The sequence below is a fragment of the Adiantum capillus-veneris genome, chromosome 7 (assembly GCF_014529385.1).
Source record: "Adiantum capillus-veneris isolate H3 chromosome 7, ASM1452938v2, whole genome shotgun sequence".
Classification (NCBI taxonomy): domain Eukaryota; kingdom Viridiplantae; phylum Streptophyta; class Polypodiopsida; order Polypodiales; family Pteridaceae; genus Adiantum; species Adiantum capillus-veneris.
In genome coordinates, this window is record NC_140937.1 from 125,380,280 (window position 1) to 125,400,111 (window position 19,832).

At 42.4% G+C, this 19,832-nt stretch overlaps 1 pseudogene; it reads left to right on the top strand.

The window, feature by feature from the left end:
- Positions 1–17,970: 17,970 nt before the first annotated feature.
- Positions 17,971–19,400, top strand: LOC147454572 (uncharacterized; annotated as a pseudogene).
- Positions 19,401–19,832: the final 432 nt, after the last annotated feature.

Genomic DNA, 19,832 nt, shown 5'->3' on the forward strand with positions numbered 1-19,832 from the left:
TTGAACCCGTTCAAATGCCAATTTTGGGTCAAGCATGGAGTTATTTTAGGGCATATAGTATCTAAGAATGGTATCTCAACCGATGAGAGCAAAATTAAAGTGATTCTAGAGTTACCACCACCAACCAATTACAAGGGAGTTCAAAGGTTCATGGGACACGTGGGTTATTATCGATGGTTTATTTTATTTTTCGCTGAGATAGCACGTCCTTTGTACAAGCTTCTCATTGAATTTAAATGGACTGAAGAGTGTGACCAGGCCTATGAACAATTGAAGAAAACACTAGCAAGTGCTCCGATTTTAAGGACACCTAATTGGGATGTCATTTTCCATGTGCATATTGATGCATCAAACTTTGCTATTGGGTGTGTTCTCACTCAACCAGGAGAACATAAATTGGACTATCCCATTAGCTTTGCAAGCCGTCAATTGAACGATGCTGAAAGGAACTACACCACTACAGAGCGAGAAGGTTTAGCAATGGTTTATGCAGTAAAGAAATTTCTCTACTACCTTCTGGCAAACAAGTTTGTATTTTATGTGGATCATCAAGCGTTGCTGTATCTGGTAAACAAGACATTCTCCACAGGAAGAATCACACGATGGTTGTTAATTCTTCTGGAGTTTGATTTCACGATTGTAGTGAGACCCGGTAAAAGGCACGTCATGGCTGATCATTTGTCTCGCATACCCAATGGTGAAGCCCCTACAGGAGTTGATGATGAATTACCCAATACTTCCCTATTCATAGTTGAGACTATGCCTGAATGGAGTGAGAACATTGTTAACTTTTTAGTTAATGGTTTTCCACCCAAGGAACTTCGTAAGGATATCGCTCGAAGGCTAGTAAAAGAATGTGAACCCTATTGTTTGATTGCCGGAACTCTGTATAGACTAGGCAAGGACGATATTCTTAGGCGTTGTGCCCGCGAGGATGAATATTTGTATATCTTGCAAGAAGCACATATGGGCATAGCAGGAGGACATTTTTCAGGAGACCTGACTGCTAGAAAGGTGCTGCAATCAGGCTATTGGTGGCCAACTTTATTTAAGGATGCATCATTTTTTACAAAAGGGTGTGATGAGTGCCAACGTTACAAGACCACACAGTGCAAAGACAGAATGCCCTTACATCCTATTAAAGTAACCCAACCATTTGAAAAATGGGGCTTAGACTTTGTAAGTCCAATTAGTCCCGCAACTCGCAACACTCAATCTCGATATATTCTCGTTGCTACGGACTATGTAACAAAGTGGGCTGAAGCTAAGGCTTCACAAAAAGCTGACGCGAGGACAACGGCTAAGTTTCTTTTTGAGAACATTATCACAAGATTTGGTTGCCCTTTTGAAATTGTTAGTGATAATGGTACCCATTTTATAAATGAGGTAATAAGAGAGCTTACCACGACCTTTATGATATCCCACCATAAGTCTACACCTTATTACCCGCAAGCTAATGGACAAGCCGAGAGCACCAACAAGACTCTAATCTCTATTTTAACCAAGACGGTAGAAGCTCATCGCACTGATTGGGATTTGAAGTTGACATCTGCTCTATGGGCTTATCGTACTGCTTATAAAGTGGCTATTAATTGTACGCCATTCAAAATGGTATACGGCCAAGAAGCGGTTATGCCTTGGGAGTTTGTCATTCCTAGTCTTAGGGTAGCTTCGCAAGAAGGATGGAATGGTAACCCCTTAACCGAGCGTTTGTATATCTTAGAAAAACTAGACGAAGAGAGATAGTTGGCTGTGCAAAATGCTCTTGTGGAAAAGGATAGGAGAAAGAAGTGGTTTGATCGCCATGTGAAGGACAAGGACATCAAAGTTGGTGATAAAGTCCTTATGTATGGAGTACGTAAAGAGAAGAAAAAGTTGAAATATGCTGGTAAAGGACCATATAGAGTATGTGAAATTACCCCACAAGGTACCCTTCGTGTGGAAACTCTTGATGGAGTTGAAACCATTGGATTCCTCAATGGGAGTAAATTCAAAAGATATTATGATCCTTTAAGCCAAGAAGAACTACGGTCCATTCATCAAAAGAAGGCCGCCAAAGCACAAACCGAGTTAAAGAAGATACAAGCTCAAGCTGAGGCTAAGGAGCGACAACAACGTATAAGACAAAAACGAGAGGCTAACCTTGGAGTCACAAATGCATTCCACGTGGAAATCGAAGAGGATTGGTTGGACTCTGACACACCTCTACGATACCCTATTGAGTTAAATAGTTCCTATGGAAAAGTGCTATATAATGCCTTATTGGACACGGGTGCTAAATATAATCTGCTATCCTATGGGGTGTGCTGTCAGTTAGGGAAGCCACCTCTATCTGAGAGTATTATCCAAGTCAAGGGTGTCAACAAGAAAAAAACTACGGTTTTTGGAATCTGGCACACTTCTGTCAGTTATGACAATGGAATTGTAGCTCAAGACTTTTTGGTCATGCCTACTGGAACTATGGAGGGTAATATAAACCTAGGACGCACGTGGATGATAGCCACCAAATGCACTATTGATTGGGGGACTGGGGGTGTCACAACGCAAAAACCAACTCTTATCCCTACCACTCAAGCCATAGTCCCTGAGATATTGCCTAAGGAAATAAAACCCAAGACATTGCATGTCCAGGAGGTTGAACCATACGTCCCCACACTACAAGAGGTTGTGTGCTCTTGTGACGCTGTTAGCGACGGAAATACACTAGGTTTTTATAACCCCCGGCGTCACTAAAACCGTCGCTAATAGCGTCGCTACGAGAGCGTCGCTATATGCGACGCTATAGGCGTCGCTATATGCGTCGCTATGAGCGTCTTTATATAGCGACGGTCATAGCGACGGTTATAGCGACGTTTACACAGAAGTCTATAGCGACACTACAAAGCCATAAATAGCGACGGTTATAGCGACGCTCGAGAGAATTTTTTTTTGGTGACAGGGCATTGAATGCCCTGCCACCCATCAACCATATTGTACTTGATTCACTTTTTAAAAAAAGTGCAAGGGTAGATAATAGACCCAAAATAGTCACCCACAAGACGCATTGTTTGCAAAATTGACAAGCGTAAAATTGACAATTGTACACATCATAGGCAAAATGAATTGATTGGCAAATGTAATAATGACAATTGTACAACATCATAGGCATAAAGAATTGATTGGCAAAATGAACTGCGGTGACAAATGTAATAATATACATGGTTCAAAAAGACGTATAAAATCCGTATCATGATACATAAGCTATGAGAAACCCTAAACTAATGCTATCTAGCTACGGCTAAACTGACGTCGTCTAGTCAGACGTCTCATCGCGTCCAAGCGGCGTATCTGTCAGATTCTGCAAAAAAAGACAATAAGACAGCTTTCAGTAAGTATAAACATATAACGATATTTATAAAACAATACACACGGCACACGGACACCCTATGATCTATAAACGTTGTATTATTTAGAGTCAGGTACCGGGCTTGTCGGACCAATAGGAACAGGGTAAGGGTGATTGCTGATGACAGGCGCACTCTAACTGGAATATTCAAGGAGTTAGTTGGCTAAGTATGGGCGCCCAAGTGTGAATGGGGTGAGCTCATATAAAAGCAAGTAAACCTAATTTTTACTCATTCTCTCATTGTGCATTAGAAGCTGCTCTTGCTCCATCTCCACCTTCTCCTTCACCATCTCCTTGTGTGTGTGTGTGTGTGTGTGTACGTGTGTGTGAGAGAGAGAGTGTGAGTGTGTGTGTGTGATCGAGCGTTGCGGCGGCACGACGGCGGCGAGGCGGTTGAGCGCCGCGTAGCGGCGTCTCCCTCTTCTTCGCGGCGTGGGAATCCTTCATTCGCAACTACGAAGGAAGGTGAGTGACACACCATTCTTCCTTGTGAGCTTGTCTGTTGTATGACTGTGTGCTAGGAGCCTTTGTGGCTTGCACACGGCGCGTAGCAAGTCCCTAGCCGTGACATAAGTTCACGTTTTATACCTTTTGACTCACAAAAGTCCTGAAAGGCCTTTGAAACATACTCTCCACCATTGTTAGTACGTAAGCATTTAAGCTTCTTGCCACTCTGATTCTCCACAAGTGTCACAAACGTTTTGAAAACACTAAACGCTTCATCCTTGTGCTTGAGAAAGTAAACCCATACTTTCCTCGAGTAATCATCTATAAATGTCATAAAGTAAGAAGCTCCCCCTAGAGATAGGTTAGGCATAGGTCCACACAAATCACTATGAACAAGTGCCAACTGTGTATCTCTTCTACTGCTTCTATGCTTATGTGGTTGCTGTGTTTGCTTACCATACAGACAATGTTCACAGAATTCAAAATCATTAAATGACGAGCCATGCAAATAACCAGAACGAGACAAGATTTCCATTCCCTTCTTGGACATATGTCCTAACCGGCTATGCCACAAAGAAACGTTCGGCTGCTCGGTTACATTGATTACATTTTTAGAGACATTTGATACATAAATCATGTAAAGTCCGCCACACTTTACTCCATGTGCTACTGCCATAGAACCCTTGGATATCTTCCACATGTTTTGTCCAAAAGTGGTGACGTAGCCAGCATCATCAAGTAAACCTGTGCTGATCAAGCTCTTTGTAATTGCAGGAACATGTCTCACATTCTTCAGCGTGAAAGAAGAGCCATTCTGAAACTTCAATTGAACATCTCCAACACCTAAGATCTCACATGTCTGCCCATTGCCTAGCCGAACATGATCTTTAGTGGTCACATAAGAGGTAAACCACTCCTTGTTTGGAGACACATGAAATGATGCCCCTGAGTCTATAATCCAGCCACTCAGTGCATTTCCATCAGATGCTGTAAGAAGAGCTGAGTCCATTGTATTCTTCAAGAAGTAGATGTCTCCTGACACTAGACTGTCATCCTCTGCAATAGTGTTTGTCACATTTATTTCTTGAATCTTCACTGAGGACTTGTTCTTCTCACCATGGTCTTCAGCTTTCTCTTTGCCTTTTTCTGCTTTCCATTCTCTGCAGTCTCTTTTCATGTGACCCTTCTTGCCACAATGGTAGCATTCTATGTCACTCTTGCCTTTAGCACTACGGGACTTGCTATGAGACTGATTCCTCTTTCCACCTTTGTACTTTTCTTTGGTCCTTCCCCTGACAACTAAGGCTGTTCCTTTGCCTTTGTCCATTGTCTTTCTATTGGTTTCTTCAGTAAGAAGAATTCCTTCTACACCTGCTATGTTCAAACCATCTGGAGGTGCAGAATTACTCAAAGCTGTGCGAAAAGTGTCCCAACTTTTCGGAAATGTAATCAACAGGAACATAGTATTAACAGGTTCATCAAACTTGACACCTTGAGCTGACAACTGACTGTAGATTGTGTTGAATTCATTTAGATGATTGGACATAGGTGTCCCTTCTTTCATCTTCAAGTCAACAAGCTTCTTAAGACAATATACTTGTGAAGCTGCACTCTGCTTGTCATAAAGATCACTCAGCTTTAACCATGCTTGATAAGCCGACATCTCGTCTGCTACATTGAAGTAAACGCTTTCTGCCAAAGTCAGCATAATGGTAGAAAGTGCCAATTCATCCATTTCTCTCCATTCATCTTCGTCCATATCTTCTGGTTTTATCCCCTTGAGCTTTATAGGTTTTATCTGCTTCTTTTGTACCAACACGTGCCAAATCTGCTTCTTCCACAATGGGAAATTGGTTCCATCCAGTTTCTTGATATTGTAAAGAGCAGTGTCCTGTGATCCAGCCATAGCTACGCTTCACAGTAGTTTACTTTCTTGGGAAAAAATCGGCAGAGTTTCCCCTGTAAACTGACCTCTGAACCAATATCAACCTGTCAAATGAACCAAGAAAGCTTCAGATTCTGCAGAAATTTTGGCAGTCTCCTTTGTGAAATGGCTCCGGTGTACTAAAAAACAGACCAAAAAACAGCTCAAAAAACCACTATCTCTCTAACACTGTAAGTTGTGGGTAAACCTGTCCTGCACCTGTACTGTCTCTCACTGTCCTGTCACTGTCCTGTAAGCATAGATTGTGACAATGCCTCAACGGCAGTAAAGCAAAGATGCAATCCCAACTGTCTAACTCATAGTCAATACATCCTAGCTGCCTATCTAAGGGTGCTCGAGGGATCACTCCAAGACCTGTATCACCGAAAGGATCTCAACATTCGAGAATCCCCCAGCTCAATAAAACCTCACTCGACCCTCAACCAAGGCTACAGTAAATCTGACAATACATAGACTTCCCACAAAGTCATACATCCACAAATTTCCCACTGTATGCTATAACCGCTGCGGCGGTTGTTTGCTGCGTGACTCACAGCCAGCAAACCCTCAACATACATACATCATCTCTGACAATACATCCCATGTGGAAGTACCTGCAATGTCAGGATGAAATCTGGAATATCAAGCAGTAAACTCAAGCTACCTGATGAACTAGTGCATGTCGCCTACAGTTTGTGTGTAGGTGCGCCCATGTCGTATGTGACACGCCTCCAAAAACTGTGAGCCGTCCTTTGTTGTGTAGACAGCCACAAATCAGCACTCTGGGAGTGTCGATATCCTTAGCACCTGTAGTCGTAGGCCGAAACCCCAAATTTCCAGAGCCGGATCTGCACCCGCCGAGACCACGTAGTCGAAAATGGCCTGCACAGGACTTTGTCGAAGCCGAACGGTGGCCGAGATGATCTCAGAATGAAATTCTGAGAACACCAGGCCCTTTGGGCTTTCCCACAAGATGTGGGGCCGTGTCTTCACCTGTTGAATCTCACTCCAATCTGAGCAGGTGACTCTGGATACCTGCAAATGATGCCTCGAGCCTCGATCTGAGCTCTGATACCAGTTGAAGGAGTACGAGCGGAAGTGCGATGCGAGAGAGAGTGCGAGAAGAAGAGCACGACGATATGGTGAACTCGCTCTATTGTAATGTGTAGAGCATAGTGAGTTCTTATTAGGTTTTTACAAAAGAATATGTGTACATACCTGGCGGCCCGCCCACTTACCTGGGCGACCACATTGGGCTTTATACCCCAACAAAATTTAAATTATCAATTTCAAGGACTTAGGTACTTTGCAAAAACTAGTAGTACTTCATAAAGTACCATTTACATTGGCTTAGGTGCTTTAGTACCTAACAAAAGGTTTAAAAAGTACCATTAGGTAGCTGCATGTTCAAGTTGCAATGACTTTAACATTCTCTTCACAAACTCAAAGTTTTGATGAGATTTTCTTTTCATAGGACAGGTGGAATTTTATAGGAGATTCCAAATGCAATATTCACACATCAAGATGTCTCTCATATGTTTTGAGGGATTGAAGCCTTGGTTTGTTCGCAAGTTGAAGGACATGTACACTTGTTGTTGCATTGATCACATACAAATGATATACCTCAAGGATGCATTCAACCAGGTGAGACAAAGCAAGACAGGAGTGCACAATGAAGGGTGTGGCTGCAAGTGTCAAGGATGCATTCAACCAGGTGAGACAAAGCAAGACAGGAGTACACAATGAAGGGTGTGGCTGCAAGTGTCAAGTATGCTTCATAGAAGAGGATCTAGGAAAGTGTGGAGCTATTGCGTACACGCACAATAGCATCAACAAATTGGATGAGATGGTATTATATCCGAAGCCAAATGAGCGTACATTTCATAAGCTCTCTTGCTTGCAGGGAGAATGTGATCAATGTGGATCGTAGCGGTTAGTCCTCTGTCCAAAAGAAGAATCGAAAAATGCATTCTAGATTTGAGTAAAGGTGTTTGAAGACATTGCATCAGCCCAACAAAGAAGCGCAAGGATCTACTGGTCAAGGAAATGGGATGTGTAGATTTTATATCCTTCCTGAAAACGCATCTAACCACCTACATCAGACACAATTTTATTGCCAGGTGACAATCTCAGCAATTCAAAGACTGCATTCAAAGGTTTCCTAGAGACATGGTAGTCTCTATTATAGACTTTGCTGAAAATTACTCTTTCAAAGAGCAAAATGAAATCCAATCAATTCATTGATACTCTTCACAAGTCACAATCTTGGTGCACATCAACTATGTTCGAGATGAGGCTGACAAGGTGTTGAAGTATATACATTTTTACATATCTGATGACAAACAGCATGACACATTTTTTGTGCATCATTGCATGCAGTTGCATAGTGTGTGGCTACAAGAGCAAGGACTCAACTCCTTGAAGCGGCACTAGGTCTGGTCAGACGGGTGTGTTGCTCAATTCAAGGCATCCAGGCCATTTTTCTTCGAGTCAAGGTATTCTAGCTTCTCTGATCTCTTGAACATGAGATCCAGCTTCTTGTTTTCTCCTAGCCTTTGAGACGTGTCATTGATCTAGGTACTACTCTTTGACTGGCATTGAGATGCTATGGAGTTCCTTTGCATCGGGCCATGGCAAAGGAGAGCATGATGGGGCCGGTGCAATTGTCAAAAAGGCTCTGACGTATGAGCAATTGAGACCTAATGCATGGCACATGAAGTGTACCAAGGATGTGGTTAGTTTCTTGAAACATAAATTTTATGATGAAAACACCCAGTCAGAGATGACTCAAATTTTTTGGGACGTCGAAGCGGCAGATGTGATGAGGGAGAGAAAATGGAACTGCAAGCAAGTGGAAGGGTCACGGTCTTTGCATTGTGTGAATGGAAACTCTAGGATTGACAAGTGTGCACTTTGCTACAGAGCTCTCTCATGTTTTTGTCAGTTTTGTATGTCACAACGTTGGAGGCGATGCCTTAACAACACACATGTCGAAAATTGGCAGTATATCGCCATCAAACCCTTGGACATCAGTGACGAAGAAAGTGATTAGTTAAGTGACGATGAAGGATCAGATTTGCCTATGTATGGTGGACATGATGATGCCATTAGTGATGCTCTGCGTGTAGGTGACAACTTTGCCACAAATACGAACGAAGACGGAGCAGATTTCTACCTCTTGAGGTGCTCAAAGGAGAAATACAAAACAAAACGAGCTCTAAGAGATATTGGGACAACTTCATTTTTCCGAATTCCTATTTGGTTGAGGGCTACTACTATGAGCTAGTCAATGGTACCAAGGATGTTTATTACATACCTCCTGACCAGCCAAAAGTGTTATTGGCATCGCACTTGGTTCGATCCATCTAGATACCTTTGGAACCCTTGCATGGAGATCCACATATTATCTCCAGAGGTTTACAAAAATGTGTACAAAGCATGCCAACGGTTTTGTAGGTCTTTGTATCCTTGAGCCTAATAAACAATTGTTTTGCTGCAATTTTTGTTTGTTGCACCTCAGTCCTCCCAAAACACCTAATCACAAATGTAGCCTCCTGGTTTTCTTTTCTCTTTCTATAGTCCATGTGTGGTGTGTTTCTCTCTCCCATCGCCACTTCTCACATGATGTGGTGTGTTGACAACAAACTGTCTATCTCCTATTTATTGTACCAACATGTGTACTTCAAAGTAATTTAATACTTACTACAGTTCAGGTTTCAAGCATCTGACTGCTTGTTCAGGTACTTAAAGGGGGTATCCAGGTAGTCTCAAAGTAACAATGATAGTTTTTAGTGCATGTTCTACAATGTAGAAGTGTGCAGATTTGGTACTTGAAGTAGCATGCATGGAACATATCTCTAAATTAGTTACTTTAAGTACCATTGTTGTTAGTCTCCCATCATTCTTCACATGTATCTATTTGCAGATAGGGTACCCTAAACTACCATTGTGGGTGTTTTGAAAGTTCCCTTTTAAAATACTTGCCTGCACATCAGGTACACCAAGTACCTTGTTTTGTACTTGTATTGTTACTTTCTAGTGCTAGAATGCTACAACACATGATTGTAATGACAAGAGGTCTCTAATGACTACACAACATGGCCTCAAAAACACTTAATTTACGTGTCTGGCAACATCCACAGCCACATCCAAACACGCACACTACCCACAACATAAATTGAGTCCAAAGCACAAAAACTAGAGTCCAAAGCACAAAAACTAGAGTCCAAAGCATGTTAAAGTGACATAATGGAATAACTATCAATTCAACTTTTGTGTTGCCAATAAGTTACATGTTAATCACTCAGTATAGAGGCATTCAAAATGTTATCCAAAAAACCATCCCTCAGGGGAACTAGGCATATACATGGGTTAGAAGAGAGCGTTAAGCTGTAATGACAAAACATGGCAATACAAGGGTTTTCTACAAAGCTTGGCTTCCTAAAATTACATGATCTTTTTAAAGATGAGATAGTAGGGCTAAAATTTCATTGGCATCAAATGTGTCCTCGTCAGTATTCTCTATGACTGGTTGTCTTTCCACCTCGCTTGAGTGCAGCTTTAACATAGTTGTCCTCCAATGTAGGCTTCACATTGAAGGTGAAAGCTTCGGTTGACCGATCCGTAGCATCATGCCACTTGGCAAGAACCTCTTGCAAATCCCTAGACAATAATTCAATACTTCGATCCTCTAGGCCAAGCACAATGATGTAGAAACCAGGAAAATTATAATGGCATTTATAAAGACTATTGTCGACCAATAGCACATTTCTCGTACCGTATCGTGGAACCACCCGTAGAAATTTCACAGATTCTTAGAAAAGACTGGTTTTCCACCTACCATTTTGAATGTGGCTACATCACATAACTGTTGTCTAGCCCATCCGTTGAAGTAGTCACAAAGCCCCCCAAAAGCTGCCTTGATTATTCTGTCCACTCTGTTCAGCATTGTTGAACTCCAGTTGTAAATATTTTCCCAACCCACGGCCCAAGCTAAGAACTGTTTTGCATCCTTGGGAACAAAGAGGTACCTGAAGAAAAACAATTCCCGCTCTGTGGGCATGAACAAATCATACGTACGGCAAAAATACTTCAAAGCCTCAGTCAAACCTGTCATTCTTTTTGTTGATGAGGTCAAACCTAGCAGTTTCAAGATCAGGTGGTTGAGCATCCTTGTAATCAGGATCTTCAATCCATGAAGTACAGAGGACACCGTTAAGATCAAACACTAATGTTGATCGTGAGGGGATATCAAATGGCAGCGATGTAATGGTTTTTGGAATATAGGGGGGTGGATCTCTGATAATTATTTTTTCTTCGGCAGGCAATTTGAGAGTCCCCTTTTCTTTTGGTATCTCTGTAAAAGACATGGGTTTTACATACTTCAAGGAGTAGACTAAGCACTTTTTAACCAAAACAAGAGTGATGATTGCAATAAATTGAGAGATAGAGAAATGGAGGCCAACATAAAATTCTCATTTCTATTCAAAACGCAAGAATCAAAGATTCTGTCATTACAAGAGGGTGCAGACACGAAGTGTCTTCAATGTCATAGTTTTTTGCAAACATGAGGCTTTGGGGGGTGGGAAATAATACTGGGATGTTGGAGGGGAGTACTTTTTTTGGGGGACTTCTTTGCAGGAGGCGGCGACTTTGGAACTTCCTCGCTCATCGATTTTCCATCTCCACCTAAAACCAACACCCAAGCGACTTACATGTTGATGAGCATGAACATGAGCTATAGAGATAAAACTATCAATGAGGTTGACCCTACAATCTTCCTCTACGTGCTGAGATGCTTTTCCTGAACAAGCCATGAGTAAAAGAGGTATCACCATCATTCTCTTCCTTAGCCTTGTTACTTTGCTGCTTTGAGCGGTTCGTCTCTGATGCTCGCATATTTTTGGACTGTCCAGCTGCACCATAAAGAGACACATAAAACTCATCCAATGCCTATAGGAAGCCAAGTCCTAAATAGCCAAAACAACTTACCATCATCATTTTTCTTTTGCTTCCTTGACTTCTTCACCATATCACTAAGGAGGACAAAAGAATGTGGATCTGCATCACCATGAACCATGTGTTGCACCGCTTCCACTCCCTCTTGCGCAAAAACATCTGTCATCTTAACATCAGCATCTTCCATTGGTTCAGTTTCCTTTGGTTTTGGTTCACCTATTGTCTGTTGAGAGGGATCCACCTCAGCAGCTGGGGTTCTGTCAATTGCCACATGTGAGCCTTTCTCGCAAGCCAGAGTTTTGTCACTTGCCAAGGATGAGCCTTCCCTGCCACCTGGAGTTGATTGATCATCAAATTGCATGTATGTGTCTATGGTGTGGGCGTCCGGAGTTGGATCAACATTTAGGTTTGGCACCTCAGCTGGTAATGTTGCCACATATGGCATATGACTGGAACCTGCAACTACACCACAGAAGTTGTAGCTTGTGTAAGCAAAAAAATTTCTTACATTCTTAACAAACTCTATTAATCTTGATAGACATGGAAAACCAACCATTATGCACACGTATCGACTTTGCCGATTCTGGAATACTCTGCTTACAGGAAAGGTTGGCACATTCTTTCCCTGCCCAGCCCATCCAGCAAAATACAAAGCATGGTATGCATCGGCACACGCTAGTGTATACACACACACTACTTTGGAAGCCACAAAACCTAAACCGCATGCAGCACATGCTTCTGGAACAATCACTTTGGCATGTTGGTGACTTCCATGCTCGCCAGCTGTCAGTTGTAGCAACATTGAGTCACCTCTCTTCACTTGATCCAGCAAGCTCTCACAAAATGTGACTTGAGCAGCACATGTAGCTTCTGATGTTGCCAGCTCAATTAGTTCTTTTTGCACCACACTTGACAAGTAAATATTAGTCCATGTCAAAAAAGTACCAAGGATACACTCTAAGTACCTATGAGAGTACCAAGGACAAGCTTAGAGCATTAATCATAAGAACTTACCAAGCACATATGAAAGGCACTTTGCAACAAAGGCATATGTACGTTCCCATGGTACAAACAATACATGGTACTTAGGAAAAAAAAGACATGTACTTTCACAAATGTACAAACACATGCATGGTACTTTGGAAACATAGCATAGGTACTTTCAAAATACCGACCTATGAAAGGTACCTTGAAAGATAAAGGCATATATTTTGTCAATGTACCTATGATAGGTACTATAAACTCTACCAAGTAATACAACAATATGTACAAAAGTGTCTATGTGGGTACTCTTGGTTGTATCTTGAATTTGAACTACCATATAAAAAGCTACACAAAGTACCTTCACAAAGTACCTTTAATCCTAGTCCATCACTAAAATTTGTGAACCACTGGTCAATAAACTTGCATTGGTACTTACAAAAAGTACCATGGTCTACTCAATCTACCTTAGATGTTGGATTTTGAGAGTTCTACCTATTTGCAACCATTTATAAGCTCAACGCAGTACCAACAATGCCTCATTCGTAACTACAAAAAGTACCATGGTGTATAAAATCAAAATCACATGGTGGAATCTGAGAGTTCTGCTTGGTTTTTACCATCCTTAGGCTTTGTGAAGCACCCATACGAATTCATTGGTACTTATATAAAGTATCATGACATATTTAATCCTTGTTTAAATGGTGGAGTTTGTGTAGTTCTATCTACTTGTGCCTTGTTAAGTACCAAAAAACTCCATTGGGACTTGTGAAAAGTACCATGCAAAACATAATCAGAGTCAGGTGTTGAATCTTGAGAGTTGTACTTGTCAAGTAATATCCCAAAACTCTATGAACTACTTAGAAAGTTCACATGGTACTTACATTGCACTTAAAAACCTAAATGCAAGGTTTAGTTTTACATTGCATACCTCTATACGGTCAACGTCGTCTCTAATCTTTTGAGTTGCTTGCATCAGACCCTAGAGCTATCAATGCACTTGAGAGAGCAATGATCTTTGCATCAATTACCATCAGCTCAAAATCAGATGCACCACATGCTCCTCTCTCCATGCTGGCTTTCACTGTTTGAAGCTCGATCAATTTCCCTTGAAGCACTGCTCCAGCTGAAGATGTTCCCTCCATCTTCCACATGCTCTGACTTTTCTCTTGTAGTTGCACTTGGGCTGCATTTAGTGTGCTTTTCACACTCTCCAGTGTACTCTTTCTTGCAGCCAACATCTAATCCACTTCCGCCAGGATTTGGAGATTAACAGAGCTGCAATTCAAAAACGAGTGAAGGCCCAAACTGCAGGAAATAGAAGTTATCCCCCAACGGTCAATGAGAGCCTTTGGAGTGGATTGTGTGGTCCGTGTCACATGCTGACCATTCTCATGCACTCAGTCCAATTCTTGAGCGTTTGGTCCATCTCGCCCGAGAGCTTCTTGTAGTGATTTAGGACCTGTTCACCAAAAAAAGCCCATGTAACCTTCCGCTGACCCGTTGGACTTTGCATGGCAGCTGGGCATCTCTCATATACAAACAAGGTTGAAAACTTGTGTGTGATTTCTTTGTTGGTTGGTATGGATTGATATACTTTGTGAAACAATAACCTACATTCTTCTGCATATTCAGGCCGCACCATATGCAAGAAGATCCTGACACCCTTCTCCCTTTTCTTTGTGAAGACTGCCACCCAATCTTCATCTGTCACATCCTCATAAGACAAATGTTGGTACACCTTGCCTTCCAAACTGAGACCGTACTCCTTGTGTAGCTCATGTCAGGTAAAGCAAAATCAGGTGTGCTTGGGATATTGAGCCTTCCAAGATGCTACTATTGAGCACAAAAATTCAGAGGGAACGGGATTAGTCAAAAAAATTCCACCGCCATGTAAAACTATGCATTCAATGTAATAAAACTAATGAAATGTGGACATGGGAAAAACAGTTGCAAACCTTTAACATCTAATTTTTTAACCAAAAAGTATCAATTTAAGAGATTTATAAAAGGAATGGGTGATTACCGTTGCTCTTATCATAGGCAAGTAAGGTGTCCTTTGACGACAAACTTGCACCACTCTTGGGCCGTTTGCTACTGCTGGAATGCAAGCTGGTGGATGACACCTCAACCGGTGATTTATTTGGTAAGGTGCACTTTCGCGGTGGTGTCTTCATTTCTAGTGTCCCAATCAAAAAACTATCAAATCTCATCCAACAATGAATACAATCCAGAGAGAGAGAGAGAGAGAGAGAGAGAGAGAGAGAGAGAGAGAGAGAAGAAAATCCAGCATTTCAACAGTCTAGAACTGCAAGGAAATCTGACCCAAGAGAGATGAGCAAGCATTAGCGAGAGAGAGAGAGAGAGAGAGAGAGAGAGAGAGAGAGAGAGAGAGAGAGAGAGAGAGAGAGAGAGAGAGAGAGAGAGAGAGAGAGAGAGAGAGAGAGAGAGCTACCTTGAGGAAGTAATGATTGTTAGCAATCTCGTGACACTAATGGCAGAGCACAACTAAAAGTGAGCTCCAAAAGCACGCAACGTGACCTTGGTGCGTGCCGGCACTGAGCATATTACTTTTGTTGCATGCTTGCATTTAAAAATGAAATCTTGCAGTGATGTTTTCAAATCTTGGTACCTTCTAATTGACTTAGACTAGACCCTCACACAATATGAAATTACCAAAGTGATCCACCAATTTTGCCCCAAAACCTGACCACCTTTTCATGCTTTCAGCCACCATCAAGCATGCACTAGTGAGAAAAACATGTGGTTAAACTAAACTTAAGGAAGCATTGACAAAATCAGAAAAGACAGAAAGCATCAATAGACTAAAAATTGAAATGCATTACTGACCTAGTAATCGTGTACGAATGTCGTCCAATTGTGCAAGCCGGAGAACAATGTTTGAATCAAGCTACATAAGACCAATGTGAATAGTTAAACATTTTGTTTTGTACTTAGACACAAAGTAAAAATGCTAAATATAGAATGCATGTCATGCAGAAGTGCCATACAAAAGTATGGTGGAGAGTTGGCACTGTGGTCTCTCCAAAAACTATAAGAAACAAAAGTCGTGCCCTGTCTCGTAGCATTTACCTGCTGCACCAATCAAACTAATAGGCATAGAGAATTGGATACAAATATAGTGTAACTTGCAATGTTGTCAAACTAGAGTCATGCTTGTGCAGTCAAAATGTCCACTATTGTAAATATATGTCCTCTCTGTCAGACACAAAACAAGAGTCAAGACAAATACAAAAGGTACGGGATATTAATTAGGCTTAAAGAGAAACACAGAAAACTTTATATTGTATGTCATAAACGGTGTAGGGTTTATTATAGTGTTGAGTTCTCACTTCAAAAGCCACTGGAACCTAGTGAAGCACATTGGTGCCACGAGCCATCTTATAAATTGCAAAGTTTACATATCTCGATCATTAGCAATCGTCTTCTGTTCACAACGTAGTTGTTGCTACCAAAGAGGTGATGTGTGTCATACCTGTCCAAATGAGGCACGTGAGTGTAGTGGTTTTGAGCGCTCTAGTAATGTCAACCACTTGTGCAATGTTGCATTCATTAAAAAAATACAATGTACCAGACGTGATGGAGGCAAGGTGGGTCCTATAGACCCCTTCCAATTTCTGTTCAAAACATAGCTGCAGTCGAAGAGATGATGGGTCTCAAACCTATCCAAATTAGACGGACAAGTGTAGTGGTTTTGAGCGCTCTGGTAGCACCTCCACCAAGCTTATCATCTCCTTTCGACTAGTTTAAAGCAATTTTGACTACTTGGGCAAAATCGCATGCATCCGAAAAACACAATGTACCAGAGGTGGTGGCTGGCAAGGTGGGTCCTATAGGCCCCAACATCAGTTGTAAGGGGATTCCACAGAAGTTGGTGGTGTCATTCATTAGAATCGAGGCAACTAATAAGGGGATTCCATAGACGTCGTTAGGGGTATCGTCATCCAATGAGTGTGGACTTGGACACCCCTAGTCAAGATTCTCGCACGACACAAGGGAGAGAAAACTGAAAATAGAATTAATCACAATTAATTAGAGGCAAGACGGCATGCCATAGTTCCATGCCCAGAGATATTGACCCCAAAGTCTGGCACCCCCTGCGGTGTTTCTTCTTGTATTAATGCTTGATCAAAGTACAAAGTCACAAGATCTTGTTTGTTCGGCGCTTCCAGCAACTCTAGGCTTTCAAAATCTATTGCATCAAAAGCATCTAGCTCAAAAGCTGGCACCGCAATCACACCAAAAATTGGGAAAATCTATACACGATGCCACGTCAGCAATCGGTGTAGTTTTTGGACGTCTGTATTGTCTACCACGTTAGCAAAGTTTGAAAAAATCCTACCACGTCACAGCAGCTCCATTCAGTTCGATTTGGTATCTTAAAACTTGATGCTTTTCATTAAGATAATCTCTCTGTTGTCCTTTTGGGAAAAGGAAACTCTTTACCTCCTCCTAAGCTCAACAATCTCTTTGCAATCCTCCTCCTGACAATTCCCCCAATCCTCGCTTGTCCTTTGCATGCTCGCCCTCCTCCTTGCAGTCCGTCCCAATCCTCCTCCTTGCAGGTCCCCGCTTCTCTTTTTTCAGCGCAAGGCCAACCTACGAGCTGGAAAAGGCCTTGCAAGCGCCGACAGCCCTACGAGCGCATGCCTTTTCCTTTCAACTGTAGTGTTAATTCCTTAACCCTCACAATAAATATTTTTGCTTTGAATCAGACACTGCTCGTTGTGCAATTGAAGCCAAGGGCAATGGTCAAAATCATGCCAAGTGGCCACTCTTAGAATCAAGAAGCTAAAAAAGCTCATAAGGTTCAGCAAGTAAAACAAATTACCATCATGTCTCTTTCTGTCTCTATCTTTTGCTCTTGGTGTGAACATCGCATATCTATTTAACATAATATGGGGGAGGGGAGTGCTCTTTACACGTGGCGCAAGCTGCAAGATGAAGCCAAAAATGCCAAAAGTGAGCGAAAGAGAGAGAGAGGAGCCTGCAGCTTGGTGACAATGAGAGAGAGAGAGAGAGATCCGGTCACCTTTACACGTGTCGCATGGAGGCGGCTGCGCTCTTGAATTGAATGCAAAGCAAAGGAGCGAGTGGTGCCAGACCTGTCGAAGCTGTAACCTGCAAAAGTCAAATCTCTCTCTCCCCCCTTAGCCTTCTCTGCTTCAGTTCTTCTTAAGCATGGTCATCATGGTGGAGGCGTAGGGCAAGAGGTTGGATGAGATCTTTGTGCGGGTGCTTGGAGCTTGCCAATGCCATGGCCCACACACCTATGAGCGGCAACATCTCTCTCTCTCTCTCTCTCACTCTCTCTCTCACACACACACACACACACACACACAATCACAGTATGCCATCGTGGCTTGCCAAATTCTCCAAGCTGGCTTGCCTCCATTGGATTGCGGCTGAAGTGGGCTGCCAACTACCGCTCTCTCCACTCGCACACACCTCCTTGATCATCTTGCTCAAGGAAGCCGCCATAGCCAGAGCTTCTTCCGCTCCCTGCTTTGGCTTCAGCCTGGCGCATTTGCATGATAGGCGGCTCGATTACTTCTTCCGTAGCTGCGTCTTGCAGCACTTATGTTTCCAGGTGGACCCAGCAACAACCATGGCGTGCTGGTGCAAGCCCTCTACAGCCAAAACGTTAGCCGACCAGAATAAGCCTGCCATTGTTTTGAAACATGGCTTTGCTACCAGTGCATTAATATGGCAATGGTGTGAACAGGTGAAGCCACTACAGAGGAACTTCCGAGTTTTTGTCCCTTATCTCATCTTCTTTGGTAAATCCACAAGTAAGGAAGTTGCAGTCGGTCTGAGATATTTCAAGCTGAGATGATCGCGAAGGCCATGGAAACCATGAATGTACCTTCGTATAGTATCATAGGCCGCACAAGCTACGATGGGTTTGTAGATTTCCGTCTTGCACATCTCTTCCCACAGAGACTCCAGAAAGTTGTCATTGCGAACTCAGGGGTGTGCATGCCATGCCAAGACGATCAGGAACTTTTAGAGCGGACAAAAGTAAAAGTGGTAGAAGATTTGCTCTTGCCGCAATCGGTAGCAGCATTTCGAACTTTGTTGTGTTTATCATACAGCAGTGGGACTCTGAACCATAGCCAGCCTCACCAAGCTGCTGATGGAGCTGATCTGTTCTTGACCTCTCGTGGCCCCCAATCCCCCATTAATCAGCCCGATCTGCTCTGCTCAGCCCCTCCCATCCCAACTTTCGTAGCAGAACTCCTACGCAGTCTACCACATCTACCTTGCTCATGGCCCTCGATCCCTTGAACAACAAGCGTGCTCTCTCTCTCTATGTCTCTTTGCCTACTCATGCTTCTCCTTCTGTTGTCGCGCGGCTTCTGGCAGTGGAGCTTATAAGGTTCATGTGCCAATGATCAACAGCCAAGCTAGGGGCGTTGACAAAGCTGTGCATGGCAGTAGAGCGGAGAGTACAAGAGGCGGCGGCTTGAAACTGGGACTCGGCCAGTGTTCGGTATCATTTTTTGAAGCACACAAAATTCCTTTCCTTGAATTTGCAAAGAGGAAATTTTAGAAATTTAGGTTATTTTTCCATACTATTTTTCTCTATTTTGGGGCGGAATTTATCCTTTTTCCCTTGCTCTTAGCCGGCATTTTAGAAATTGAAAAAGACACGATAATAAGCTGAGACACATTTTTCTCGAACATTGGACTAAAGAGAGGCGAGACTTGCGTCGAGTTGCATGCAACGGTAGCTGTGTGGATTATCAGGCTGTTAAAAGGCCCAACGAGAGAGAGAGAGAGAGAGAGAGAGAGAAAGTTTTTCAAGTTTAAACTCAAAAACTGTGCATCTCGAGTCTCGACGTGTCTTCCTCAGAATAGGCCGCAACTATTAGTCATCCCTCTCACTCTCTCCTAAAGGCGCACACACACACACACACACACACACACCCGGGGGGTTCACTATGTGTAAAACTACCATATCACGTACGTTCAAGTCATGTTTGTAAAACCTCTTATCTGTGAATTTTGTTAAGAATATAATGTACCCTTGTCTTTTAAAGGTTGTAAGTTTTTTTCAAATTTGAAAAAATAATGCCCTTCTGTATATATATTTTTGTAAGTTTCAAGAACGTT